The 14,705-nt window shown below is 44.8% G+C and overlaps 1 protein-coding gene across 7 annotated transcripts in view; it reads left to right on the top strand.

The window, feature by feature from the left end:
- The first annotated feature begins 4,667 nt into the window (after positions 1–4,667).
- The window catches only part of MPPED1 (metallophosphoesterase domain containing 1), a 65,371-nt gene continuing 55,333 nt past the window's right edge, over positions 4,668–14,705 (top strand). Inside the window, exon 1 of one of the 7 annotated variants that reach the window (XM_075443379.1) lies at positions 4,668–4,759. The gene's annotated coding sequence lies outside the window, so the exon portion shown is untranslated. Of the gene's footprint in view, positions 4,760–4,787; positions 4,877–5,333; positions 5,395–5,663; positions 6,127–14,705 lie in introns of those variants that run through there. The other 6 variants (XM_075443388.1, XM_075443349.1, XM_075443384.1 and 3 more) reach the window with 6 other exon arrangements.

Here is a 14,705-nt window from a genome sequence, read left to right as displayed (position 1 = left end):
CATCTTTGGGATGAAACAATGCTGGCTTGTCTGAGGTTTTTTCCTCTCATTTTTCTGTAGCTGCTGGATATACCTACTCAGTTTTGCAGTTCACATAACTGTGCTTTGAAATTCCAGGCTTTGGCTTTTCATTTTGCTTGTGATCGGCAAATTAAAAGGCCCTATGGTATCCATAGTATTATTAGACCATAGTTTAAAGAAAAAGAAAAACCTGTACAATTGGACAATGTAAAATTGTTTGTTCGGTACGCAAGCAATTGTGAGAGTTTTGTCTCCCATCTTGTCAAACACAGCATAACACAAGAAAGAAACAAACGGCTTTTAATCATGATGTTAAGCAACTCAGGCAATTTAATGTTTGCCAGCAGGTAATGTTGACTACGCAGGACTGTGAATAGGGAATTTCTCTTTCACACTGCTGAACAGATACATCACTGTGTGGCTTCAGGCTCATTCCCCACAGGCAGAGTACCGCAGTTCCATATTTTATGAAGAGTTGGAGGGAACACCTCACCACAGCTGAGAGAAGATCACTGAGGTTTACTGGAAAACTACATATGAATGAGACTGATTTGACTGATGTATTTAGAGTTGCCTTCAGAGGCGTGGCGACCTGGTTCAGGAACGGCACGGCGACCAACCCCAGGCCGCTCGGGCCATCAGCTCACAGACACCAATGTGGTGGACGGCAAATGGCGTTTATTGGTGGGTAGCACAGCATTATACAGCTTGGGTTTACAGTGTCACTTCCGTCTGCTTGCATCACAGGCTGAACGCTATTGGCGATCCGGAGAGGGGCCCTATCTTTCCGTACAGCGTGACATCTTCCGACCGCCAAGCCCTAACTATCCACAATGTAGTGTCAAGAACGACCTGTATATTTATTAGATTAAAAATATAACACGTTAGAGACCTCCTCCCCACTAAAGAAATGACAATGGGATGCACAGTCATGCATCAGATACAGTTTTAGATTTCTGTGGAAAAGATGTAAAATCTAGGGTAAAAACCCTGTAACACATTTTTTGTGTTAGCAGTGAAATTCCACTGCCCAAGTAACAGGTCTATCCATTCTGTACAACGCAGAGGTAAGGCTCCTTTATAGACAAGGCTTCCTACATACAGCATGCTCTCCACGTGGTAATTCTGTCCAGGCACAACCTGGTGTTTTTCTGTATTTGCCCAGGTTCTATGGACACACAGAGCAATGCAGCAGAGCTCACGTACACTTACTCTGACTTGCATGCTCTGTATTCAGGTTTCCTGGCTAAGTCCACACTGGACGTGTAGATCAGCTGTTACTTGCACGTGCATTAAATCTGATCCTTCAGGACAGCATCACAGAAGCGTAAGTCAGAGAAGTTTAGGAAGTGCTGACTTCAGCGCATATGCACAGACTGGCTCTGCAGGGCATGTACAGGAAGTCTGACACGTCAAAGAAGCACAAAGAGTGGGAAGCGGGTAACGTAAGAGGATGGACTGCAGATTTCAGAGCTACAGGCTGTCACTCAGCAGTGGTCTACTGTTCCTCTTCTGCAGTGACACTGTGCTGACAGAAGTCTGCAAGAACCCTTATCTGTAAAAATCAAACTGTTCAAGAATCATAAGAAATCCTAAAGTAGACTAGATCTGTTCACTTAATGGGTCATTTTGAAGTACAGATTTAAATTAAACTACACATAAATAGTTGTCAACCACCAAAAAGCCAAATCAAGTACAAAAATTCGACACAAATAAAGTGATGTGCTGTTATACAGGATTATATTTATTATCCATTTCTGCCTTCCCCGGTGATCTCCTGAACTTCATTTGCCCAATTACCTTTCACTTTAGATAAGGGGATCACTTCCTCCCCTATCACTTGAAATTAATTTTTCTCCATTGCTGCATAAGGGAAGGTTCACATCGAGCACTTTTTTTCATCAAACCTAATCATTCAAAAAACAGGATATATAAGCTCTTCCACCATAAAGTAACAATCTCCTTGTACAACCAAGGATAACTGTTTAGGGGTTCCTTGCTTCATTATCCCAAGAATTTGATCAAAATACCATCACAAGTACTGTCCTAACTGGACAACATTATTCCACAGTATTTTCCCCTGCAATTCATTATTTTTAAAAAACAAAATAACATTTTGTTGATATTTTATCTGCATCTCTTGATATTGCAGCTAACTTAGGTGTTACACTTGCTGTTGTGTACTGACGTGAGTTAAGATAGTCAATCAAAAAAAGATGTTTGCTGCTGGAGTTTTAAAGGTGATGCCACTGAACTGACCGAAGTCACTGGCTAAGCAGATGGAACAGGATGTAACTGATGCAGGAAAGCAATTTTTGAGCGCTGCAGTTTCTTCTGCAGGCAGGGAGAGTATCTTCTTGGTTTCAATCCATTCAAGTAGTTCAGTTAAGAACTATTTAACTCAAAGCTGAAAAATCAGCATAAGAGTAGAAAAAGTAAGATTGCCTATTTTCCTCTGTCAATCTACAGCTAAACCTAAGTATGAGAGGATGAGTTCTACTTTATTCAAAATTTTAAAGGACATGGCCACTAGAAGCTTCCAATTTAATTCCCATTCTACAGGTCATTATTTCCGTTGTTTCATTAAATATTTTAAAATGCAAACATGCTTTTGAAATGCATCAAGCATATTTAAGGTAGTCTGAATGAACAATTTAAAATGATGTCACATGAATCTTAACTGAATGTCACTTTTCATACAAACAGAACTTGACACAAATCATAAATACATAACTAAAAATGTAAAGTACCATTCACTATTTTGTAACAATAAAGAGTGAGAAATTAATATTCTGAATAAAAGATTTTAAACCTAAAATAGATTAATTCAATGTGTATAGATGCAACGTCATCTCTTAGTTGAAGAATCAAAATAGCCAGATCTGGCAATACTGATCATTTGCAAATTTATGTTTACATGTTCACCAGAAAAGGAAAATCAGTTTCTCTTAAGAAAGACAACTAAAATTTAAAAAGTAAAAAGATCTAAATCACCACGATCAAATTTTTCTGCTTATTATTTTAAGCAATAGTTAAAATGAACGATTTACATCCAACCACCCTTACCCTATGTGGAACATTTAATGAACAATATTTAATATTAAAGACAAAAATAAATAAGAACAATGCTTAACACATTTGCCTTTTTTTTTAGTAGGAATTTGTTACTCATATTTCCCACGGGGAAACTACGCAGCCTCAAGATTTCCAAAAAAAGGTGCCTGTAATTACTTTTCTAAGCTTGTATTCATGCATCTGAGTAAGTGAATTGATTGTATGTTCTGCAGCTTCTAACAGGCCCTAACCATTAGGCTGATCAAAAATTTTTGAAGCACGTTTATATTGCTGTAAAAACGCTGACGAGTCAAAAATGAAAACTTCCAAGATAAATACATGTTTTGCCAGCAACAGAACCTGTGCGGGAGGGTTCTCGAGTCCAGTTTTGGGCTTCTGACAGGCAGCCCAGTGTCCCCTCCGCGGGCACACAGCACAGCTGCGCGGGGGGCAGCTGGGTACCCCCACCCCAGCGCGGCGGCCTGCCTTCGGCTCTGGGAGCACACCGGCGGCGGGGCTGGGCTGAGGCGCGTTCCTCTGTCGCCTCCAGAAAATCTCCGAACGCCGTCTATTTCATTCCAACACAGAACACATGTCCAAATCTTAGTTTTCTTTTGCGGAATGGGTAATTTCCAGCTCAGGATTTTGAAGAAGGCTGTTTGATCGTTGATAAAGTCACCATGTGCGCTAAAAGCAGATGTAACTCTGCTAATCGTTGCTAGATATCCAGCACGCTTCCTTGCCTAGTCGGCGAGACGGGAACAAGCGTGCAGGAATTCAATGTATTATTAGAAGGATTTTAAAATCTTTCATTTTAGAACCGCTCGACAACTGTGCAGCACAGCCCTTCAGATATAATTTGCCTCTCCTCGATGTACGCGTTTAACTCTCCTGCTCTCTACTCATCATATCATAGGAGCGTACTATTATATATTTATGATTCTCTCATGGCCTGATTTCGAAGCGAAGCTGTGCATGCTCAGTGCCTCCGAGAAACACACCAGGCGCGGGCAGCGAAGGGGCCTTCCCTCGCGACACCCCCGACGCTCCCCGGTGCCCCACCGCTGCCTCACACCGGACCCGACCTCCGCGGCCCCCCGCAGCCCCCGAGTCATTCTCCCCCGCCCCCAGCACCTGCAGGGCCGGAGCGGCGGCCGGCGGCTCCCCGGCCCCAGCGCGCGTTCCGGCGGCGGGGGCGCACGCCCCCTCAGCCCCGCGCGCCGCCCTCCCGCCCAACGGCCGGCGCGCGGCCTGGCTGCCGGCAGGCGCCCCGGGGGCCCCGCGGCCGAGCCTCCCCCGACCGCTGAGGGGAGAAGGGGGCCGAGCGGGCTCGAGAAGCCGGGACGCCCCCCCCCCACACACCCCCGGCCCCCGCGAAGCCGGCGCGGAGCTCCTGCCCCCCCCCCCGCCCCGCTCTCCGCCCCGAGGCGCGCAGCCCCCCCCCCCGGCGAGGGCCCCCCTCCCGCGCCCCCCCCGCTGACCCCCACCCGAGGCGGGAGGGCGCCGACCCGCCCCTCCGCCGCAGCTTCCCGGCCCCGGGCCGGGGCCATGGAGCACCGCGGGCCCCGCAGCCGGCCGGGCCGCCCCCCGCGGCCCCTGCAGCTCAGCGCTCCGGCGGTGCCCCGCGGCCGGGCGAGGAGGAGGGGAGGGCCGGCAGCGGGGGATTCCCGGCCCCCCAAAGGAGGTGGGGGAGGCGGGGGAGGAGAAGCGGGGGGGGGGGGAGGGGAGGCTGGGCTCCCGGAGAAGGAGACGATCGCTCGCACAAAATCCTGCGTCTCCAGAGCAGCCCCGGGCGGGCAGGGTAAGTGTTCTGGGGGAGCCCCCGCCCCGGCCGCCCCCCTGCCGGGATGGGGATGGGGGGGCGGGGGGCAGAGGCGTGCGGCCGCCCCGGGCGGGGTCTCCCCGCCGGCTCGGGGCGGGGGGATTGCGCGCAGGGCCCGTTCCCTGCTGCGGGGTCGGTGGAAGACGGCGAGGTTCGAGCCTCCGCGCTGCCTTCCCCGCCTGGGGACGGGGAGACGGGGGGATGGGTCTGCTTGCGCTGCCGTGCGAGGGTCTGGAACCCCCCCCACCTACCCACCCCTAAGCGCGTCAGGGTTCTGCTTCTCCCAACCAGGCTTCCCCGTGGCTTCTCTTTGCTCCTTTAAAAAAAAAAATTAAAGAAAAATATATATGCCCCAAAGCGAGAGAGTGAGGCGGTGGGGGGGGCAGGGCTTCTCTGAGGAGCGGGAGCGAGGAGGAGGAGGGAGGGAGGGAGGGAGGGAAGGAAGGAGAGCCGCCGCGCCGCGCCGCGCCGCGCCGCGGTGCCCGGGCCGTGCGGAGGTAAGGGCTGTCACCGGGCTCCCGGGGACGGGCTGCCGCTGCCCCCACGCGTGTCCGGCCGCCGGCCAGCCGCGAAGTTACTTTGTTGGCGGAGTTCCCGCCGGGGGCCGGTGGCGGCCCCCCGGGCTGAGGTGACAGCGGCCGCGGGGCGGGGGGGGGGGGGGAAGCTCCCCGAGGCGAGTCCCTGCGCGCCTCCCCCCCCCCCCCCCCCGCAGCCGGGGTAAAGGGCGGTGAAGGGGGAAGAACTTTCCTTTGTGGTGGGAGAGGGCTGAGTGGCCGCGAAGTTGTGCTCCGGGAGGAAGCCGCTGGAGAAGTTTCCCGGGCTCCGCGCCGGTGTCCGTGCCGCCGGCTGCGCCGTGGCGGGGCGCGCAGCGCGCTCGGGCCGGCGGAGCGGAGAGAGGGGCTGGGGACCTTTCGGCGGGGTTTCGCTGCTTTGGGCACGGCGCTGGCTGAATACCCGCGCCCTGCGTTCGGCACTTTGGGATGGGTAGCGTGGAGCACGCGTGTAGGTGTGCGTGTGCTTCTCCGCGGGTAGCACGGAGGGTAAAGAACGGAAAGATGCGGAAACCAGACAGATTTTAAACATTGCATTCTCTGGGGCGGAAGATCAAGAGTTGAAGATTCCTGCTTACACAATCTATACCTTGACAATATCATAAGTGAGAGATCTGCTGATAATGTACGGTACTGATAGCCGTTTCGACTTCAGTTAAGGATTAATGGATTTCATAGGTAATTTAAACTAGCATGAAGGGGCTTTGGGTATTCTGGATAAATTAATAACTAGGCAAGATTATTAAACTTTGGGCTTGGCTCCTGACGAAGTGACCTCTCAGTTTCTCGAAAGAATATCAGTAGATATTTAAAATACAAGGCTGCGTTTTACATGTGCGCGTCTGAAATCTGACTAGAGGAAAAGAGTGTATCTTCAGAAGACCGGTTAAGGAGTCATTGTATGATGGTAATCTGTGTTGCACCCATTCGCAATAAACAGTTTCACGATGCCAGGCACTGTAGATTTTCTGATAGTGTACTACACAAATAGGGGGGGTTAATTTCTATTTTTAGTGTGATTTTTTCTTTTAAATTATTAAATGCAATGGCTATCCCGTGTATGACACATACGTGAATTGATTGAAATTTTGATGATATGTTTAAGCAGTTTTAGCTTGGCTCTTCTTGTTTGTTTCATTGTCTCAAGCTATTGGAGACAGAAGAACCTTAAAATTTCTTGTTTGTACATTATTCCCTCTGTCTCTTCTCTCCCTGCTCTCCTTCCGTCTAACTTAAAGCAAAATAACTGCTGGGAATGCCTGTACATGTGCATGTGAAGAAAAATGCCCATTTTAAAGATACACAAACCTTCTTGGCAGAAGAGAGAAAACCCTTCATGGCTGGTACAAAAACCTGCTTTATTAATAAGATACTTGTTTTGGCATTAGTTTGTGATGCCAAACAACAGACATGAGAGAATGCAAAGATAAAGCTGGCACTCTGATCTTTGTTTAAACAGGTCATGGTTTTTATTTAATGCTGCATGCTCATTAAAGGAACTGTCAGCGGGAATGTCAAGTGGGCTGGAGTTCTGATTTGGTATATGTAGCCAATTCTGACATTGATGTTTCTGTTTCTTGAGTTAATGGTTGTATTTAATTGAATTTATTGTACAGAATGGGAAAATAAGTGTCCAGATTATGTCCAGATCCAAATATGATTAATCTGCTGCCCCAGGTGCAGTCCTCCTCACCTGAAGAGCTACAGTGGGCTCTGCTATATAGTGGAACATCTAGAGGTATATAAAAAGGTTACTGTTTTTTAAGTCGGCTGTAGTCTATTCCTTGCCACTCAATTGCAAGGAAGGACTCTCAAATCTTCTGAAACCAGGTAATGGCTTAGTCAGTTACCCAGGCAGCTTCTTTTTTTCAGACATACGGAAACCATATCAAATAGCAAATAACAAAGTGTGTTTACAATTGAGAGTTCTAATAGTTTTGTCCATGAAAACAGTATTCATCCTAAACAATTGATAAGCATAGTAAAATAAATCAATGCAGTCCATTTGATTCTTGCTGAACCTTGTTTTGAAGAATTCAGAGAGGATGTGTAAGGTAATCTGAAGGAAGAGCCTTTTCACATGTTCCTGTTACTTGAAGATATGTTTGAGTATTACAGTGTGCAGTTTGAGCTCTCAGAATAAGACGAAGTGTAGTGCTGAAAACTGTAATTTGGGTGTTCTGGGTTGTACACCAGTTTGCATTCCGTGATCATTGTTCGTAGGTAAATTGAATCTGTGTGAGAGTGAGAGCAAGGTGATCTCTAACTGTTATTTCTTACTTAAATACATGCTACTGTTTCAATTCTGGGTATGCTACGTTGTGTTTCAAAATATAAGCAAGGTTAGTAATGTGAGAGGGTCCTTTAAGGTCACTGGGCTGTTATCCTTTGACTTCCCCTTAGAAAGTCATCTTTTCAGGCTGATGTTGTTACAAATAGAATAACATGAGAATGTGGTGCTTGGGCAAGGTTGCAGAGTGACAGTCGGGTATAAGATCTGTTACAAAAAGGAGCAGAGCTGTTACCGGCAGTGTCTCTTCGCCTGCTTCTGCAGTGACCACCTCTGGAGGGTAAAGCAGTTCATTCTTTGTGACTGCTCACTGCTTGATCTCGTTGTTGAAACTGTCAACAAGTGTGGCAGTTCTGCTGTGATTTGATACGACAGTGGAAATTGTATTAGAATTAACAAATAACCATCACGGCGCATATGTAGTAACTTGCAGTCATAACAGATTTGGGATTCATTACGCTAACCTAAACACAAAATGCTTAGCCTTTTCCATTCAATCACTATTTAAGATGCCATTATTTACCATGGGAGTAAGACTGGGTTCATAATGTCATTTAAATATGCTGTATTGTGTGTGACTATGGAGAGCTGTACTAATATTAGTGTAATAAGGACTCATCTGCTTTTATACACAGATTCAGAGGTGTAGTATGTATGTATAATACATTTAAATTGCAAATATTTGCCCTTACTTGTTACGTGTTTTTAATTTATACATTTCTGATAAAACCAAGATTACTGTATTTAGTGTGTATCACTTTTTTGAACTCTGTTTTTTTATGCGGTGTGCCCTCTCAACCTTTTAAATTCAGTTCTGCCATACAGCCAGTCCGGCTTCCCTTATGGCAGTTCAGGGTCTTGCAATTCAGCCAAAGACCGAAGCCAGCAGAGCAGCTGTAGAAGCAGCATATGAAGGAGACCGATGGTTACTGATATTTTTGACTGTTTTTTCTCTGCCTTTTCCTAATTGGCTGTTTTACTCAAGCTCCCGCTTTGCCAGCTCTCGCAGTCCCTTTACTTTTCTTAACGTGCTGCGTAGCTCGAACATCCTGCACGCCACTTAATTTCTTACCACCTTTTCCTCCCCTCACCGCCCCATCATATCCCATCGTCTTTCTGCTTTTGCCTTCTGTGATGCTAATCATAGTTATTTTTTCCTTCTCCATAAAAGAAAATGGAGGGAACATAGTGCTCTGCCACTGCACTGGTGATTTCTCTGCGTTGCTGTATAATTTTTCTCCCATATCCTTTGTTGAGCTTCTGGAGACTGTAAGCTGTGTGGGGCAGAGACTCTCTGTTACTGCATGGTTTTACAGTGCCTGGTATAGTTTGCTGTTGGATTTCACCCGGTCTGTGGACACTCATAAGAGATACAAATACTAGGATTATTTTGACTTTGTGGGATGGCCTTTTTTCTGGTTTTTTGGTAGAAAACAAAAAAATTTCTAAGTCGGAGCTGATCTTCACTGTATTGCTGTTCTGAGGTATGTCTCGGTTTTGCCCCTCAGCACTTTGTCCCGAGTGTGAGTACTTTTTTGTGAAAAGTTCAGGATACCTTGCCTAATACAATGGGGGTCGGATGGACTAAAACTCATCTACTGTTGGTGGTTAACAGTCTAGTACCTTGAACAAGAACCCAAGCAAAAAAATGTCAGCTTCAACACATTTCAGTGTAAACTTCAGATTTGGCAATACCAAAAAAGTCTTCTGGTTTCACCAGGATGTTTAAGTAAGATAGAAGGGAAAAAAACCCAAAATTTGTAGTGAGTTCACTACGCTACTTTGATCTTTTCTTCCTAAGTATTTTTTCATTTGTATCTGCCTTTACTTTTCACCCCTAAACTGTTTGGCTTTGTTTTAGCATCTTTTGCGTTGCATGAAAATTTGTAGTCAGTCCAAACAAAATTTTGACAAGTTTTCCAAGCAGCTGGCGAATCAGCTTGGTGTACAGTGCATGCAGCTGAGAGTCACAGTGGGAGGCAGCCAGCCCAGTCACTGACCAACTCTGCCCATCGCCTGGCACTGCCTGCGCCGTGTTTCGCAGTGTGGTAGCTTCCACCTGAGCTAGCCTGGCTGCCGTGGAGTACCGTGAGTGCACTCCCAGCGAGGCTCTTCTCCTGAGCCTTGCTCCTTTTATGAGTAGCCTCTTCAGCTTCAGGGAGAGCAGTGATTTGAAGCATCTCTGTGCGAGAAAGGCACTGTAGGACTGGATCCTTTGCTAATCAGTAGGATCCGTTTTAGGTCTGAAGAATATCCAGAGGTGTTTGACCTGAAACACTCCCCCTCAGGACTATGTGCCTGGGGCTTCCCCCACGCTGTCTTTTCCCTCTCTTTTTCTTTGAAGGAAAGGGTTTGGTTGCCATTGTTTCCGTTTCCTGTGGACCATGTAGGAGGGCCCTTTGTGGACATGACTTTATGGGTAGGAGGAGTGAGTGGCCTAAACAACTGTTGAGTAGTTTTTCCTTCTGTCAGTCCTGGGGAGGATACCTGGGAGAATAAACAGAACAAACCCGGCAACCCCCTCCCTGAACACTAATCAGATTATATGAAGGATTTCAATGGGATGGATGCAGCTAAATGAGTGAAAAGTGGAAACAACAAAATTAAAAGGACAGTACACTTCATTTGCAAAGTTTTGTGCCTAAGAGCAATAAAAGTAGCTGTTAAGGATCTGCTTGATTGATTGTATAATTTAACTCCAGACCTTAATAGAAAAAGATATACTGATCTCAGAAATAGTATCACTATAATTATATTTACATGTAAGCTGTGTTCTACGCTCCACCTTATATATATATTTGTGTGCTGGTATTTCGGCATTTCATTCATCTTGAACTGCAGGAATAGATTGGCCACTTTTATTTTCCGTTCTTGTGTATTGACATAGAGATCAGCAACCTTTCAGGAGCTGTTCATGTTAGATTTCTTTCTGAAATTGGATGAGAATATTAGCAATAGAAACTCATCCACAGCTGAGAGGTGCTGCTGCACAAGAAGGGGAGTCCCTGTGGACTGTCTTACCGGTGTCAACGTGCCTGTGTGTGAAGCAGCAGCTCCCGGCTCCTGCTGAACGCGGAGCAGGGGAGTCGCGGCCTCTGCTGCTGGCTGTTCCAGGGTGCTCTGTGCCATTCGCCTCCGCCCTGTGCCACCCCGGCACCTCTGCTGTGCTTTGCCGACCCGCAGACTAACGCTGCAGGTGACCAGCACTGATTTTTAATGCTTACATGAGAACTGATTGAACTGTCTAATCAATCTTCTGCTCAGTATTGGGCTTTAACATATTCTGCTGTAATTTTGGTATCGGAGTGAACACGCTAAACCGGGTGGGCTGTGTTCTGCCCTCAGATATGCACAGAGGATCAAATTGGTCAAATTCTGTGCATTTGTACACAATTTCCACTTAAATCTGTTTGGATAAAGTACGTGTCACGGACAAGTGGCACTTGACCCAGTGGAGCTTGTACAGATGAAGGCTAGGAAATGAGTGTGAGGCCAGTTGTCATGAAAGGGTGAAGAAAAAGAGCATTCTTCAGTTAAAAATTAAGCCAAACTGTTTCTTAAATATATACTGTTTCAGTATTTGTGTAGTCTTCTTCCCAGTAAATAGTATTTTAAGAGATTCAAGAGCTTAATCAGATGACATGCCCACATTGCAGACTGAAATGTAGAATCAAATCCCCACAACCGTAATTTACTACTGTTGGAATGTCCATTTTTTATAATTTCCCTATATAACCTGTATTTTTTACCTGTTTTCCCTTGGAATGAGTATTATCATTCTGGGACTTGTAATTTGTCTTTTACGAATGTACACTCGTGATCTTCAGTGAAGTAGTAGATTTTGAAATATTGCCAGAGATGAAGGCAAGTTTTTTTAGAGTGAAGAATGAGTTTTGTGGCTTTTGGACATTTATTTAAAATGTCCTTCCCTAGAGGTAATTACTTAACTAGATTAGCTACCTGTGCAGGTATTTGGGGATAAATACAGACAATATTGAGCCAAACCAGTATATTTTCCAGGGAAAAGATTTGGTTTTACTTAAGAAAAATATATCCATTTAAATATTTTATCCAAATATGATAATGTTTTCTACATTCAGGCAAGATCGTATGTAGGGTTACAATAATGCATTTAGCCTTGACAAATGTTCAGTCTATTTGTAAATCTTAGAGTATTGCGGTGTTTAAACCATATTGGATATATTGTAGAGTGGAAGTTTAAGGTGAAAACAAAGCAATATTATTAGGTTGTGTTTATTTTTTTAATTAGAATAAATGAACAGTTATTTGTATGGATGAGAATTTGATTCAGAAAATGATACTGCTGATGAGCCAAAACAAAATTAAAGCTTGATAAATAGAGTGTTCAGTTACTGTAGTTTTGGGAACCTAGGTAGGGAAATGAGAAAAAGTAATTTAAAATCACACAATGATGATTCAAAATAAGACTAGCTAAGAAGGTTTTTAAATGGTAACTGCTTTAAAACCAGAATTAGATTTCATAGGCAAATGTGCAATTTTTGTATTTTCTGAACTCGTTTATCTATCTTGTTTTCTGGATGCCAGGTAAGAACTTTGACATATAGTAGGTACGATATATTTTTGGAGGGAACTCCACAGAAGTGGACGTTAGGATATAGTTCCAAAAGAGAAGTAATTTATCTCATTTCCTACTTGCTGTGTCTGTATAATCTTTTTGTGACAGTTAAAGCTAACAAGTATGTTAGTGTTCTTTATAAGTGAAGAAATGAGAGAAATGTATATGTGTGTTTGAGAGCAAAGGAAGAAAGCTAATTTGAAGAAAAAAATAATTTTGGTGAAGAATTTTGTCATACCATATTTGACAGGTCGTTATAATGAGCAAAGGAGAACGATGATGTGTGTTTCAGCATGATGAGAAACATCTTGGGGGATTTTGTTGGTTTTTTTTCTAAGGCAGGTTAAGGTAATTGTAATTACAGATAAATAAGAGGTCTTATTTAAGTCACTGAATTTTTTTCACGTTACAAAACAGATTGCTCAGTGCCCCGTAGATCTGCAGTTAACAAATACGTGATATATATGATGAGGCACTGAAGAAAGTATTCATTGATAGGTGAAGTAGGAGATTCTAAGCAGAAGAGGATAGATCTTGCCTTTCTTCTTGTTGAAGTCGGTAGGATTTTGAGGCATACAGGTAACTCAGAACTATGCCCCTTGGTTTTGATTGTATGGGTGGGCATAGCTCTGACTTCCAGGGAAAAGTTACGGTCACAGAATTGAGTATTATTTGACTGATAACAGTTAACAAATTCCTATTTGCTGGCACCAAAAACCATCTCAGATGTTCTTTAAAAAGACCGTCCAAAGAGTCCCTTAATAAATCATGGGTTTGGTATAACTTCTTTCATCAGAAGCGGCTGAGGAGAGCGGAGACTGAAAAATGGGATGCTTGAGATCTCTTTCCATTAAAGATACACCTTAGGCAAAGGTTTTTGAAAATGAAGGTCATACCATGGTGGAGCATGTGTGCTCTAGTTACCAGATGACGATTGTGAAATCCGTGGTAAGAGCTGTGGTAAAGAGGCATTTGTAAATGTTTTATTCCCATTTTTGATCTTACACAACGCAATATACCAAAGTGTTGTGCCCCAAGGAGCGGATGGAGCATTGTATGTTGCCGTCTCATGGTACTCGCAGAATGGATCAGTGAGTGTGTTTCATTTTTTTTGGTGGAGATAAATCTGCATTACAAAACTCACCCTCATTTGTACATCTATTTGCTGCTTAAACCTAGGTATTTCTTAGCCTGTGTGGGTACGAAGTCAGAGCTGCCCTTCGGTGTCTCTGCAGCGGAGGCTGGAGGCACGTAGATGGGCCAGAGGAGCGCAGCCCCTCTGTGCCGGCTCCGGCTGTGCTGGGGACGGAGAGCTGCAGGCCTGAAGGCTGTCCCCCTGGTGCGCTGCACCACTGCTAAACTGGCGTTTAGAAAAGCTCAGGCTCTCAAGTGCTGTACTGCTGCTGTACCTGAAGTAGGGTTAGGCTTCCCAGCAGGATTTCTAGGTCACTGCGTTCAGCATGGAGAGCTCTGGGAGGTTTGTAAGGGTGGTGAACACCTTAAATGGCACCACAGGTTATGAGATTCTGATTCAGATGTCCTCGAGGAGTCTGCTGGTTTCTTAACGCTGTTGTTAGTTTCTCATTGACACAAATTGCAGGTACATGATGTGTTTGCTTGGGGGGAAGGGGCCTTATAAGTGCATATTTCACTTCAATACATTGCAGTTTTATTTGTTGATTTTTCAAATGCAATGGGAAATGTTTCTGTCTACAACAAATTTTATTCATTTAGAAAGCCTAATGATTCCGTAACAAGAAATGTGCACGGTGGACCTTAAAATCTACAAGTGTCTCGATGACATTTGATTAGGCTGCCTTCGCTTTAAAGTTCTCTTTTGTCAGGTGAGTCCAGACCAGTCTGCTAAGGGGAGACTTGGTGGTTTTGGTTTGCCATGACTTCTTTCTGTTTCAGAAAATGAGGAGGAGGAGAGTGTATCCCTTTGGAAAAGTTTTCATCTGCAGAGCGATTTGCCTGGCTCATCCTTTCCCACAGAATAATGCGTTTTTAGGATTATTTCAGTATTCATTACCCGATGGCAGAACTGAAGATAGCAGACTAATTCCATTGATTGGTTTCTATCTGGAGTATCTGAAATAGGTATTTCAGGCAGCAAAAAACCATTAGCATTTTCAGCCTATTTCTCATAGTAAGTGATTGCTTTGCTGGTTCCAGTATGTTTGCTTGTTGCTGGTCAGTCTATAACAAGCTTTTTGGGGGGGGTTTAAAACAAAAATAGTAATTTGTGATGATGAAGCCAATCACTAGTGGTTATAGGAATGTTACTGTGACAATTGGGACCATTGCTGCAGAATACTCTGTAGCACTTTTCTGGGTTTAAATAAAGGGTCTTCTTCCATTTGTCAAGGG

Source organism: Opisthocomus hoazin, chromosome 1, assembly GCF_030867145.1.
Source record: "Opisthocomus hoazin isolate bOpiHoa1 chromosome 1, bOpiHoa1.hap1, whole genome shotgun sequence".
NCBI classification, from domain to species: Eukaryota; Metazoa; Chordata; class Aves; order Opisthocomiformes; family Opisthocomidae; genus Opisthocomus; species Opisthocomus hoazin.
This window is presented reverse-complemented; position numbering and strand designations above follow the sequence as displayed.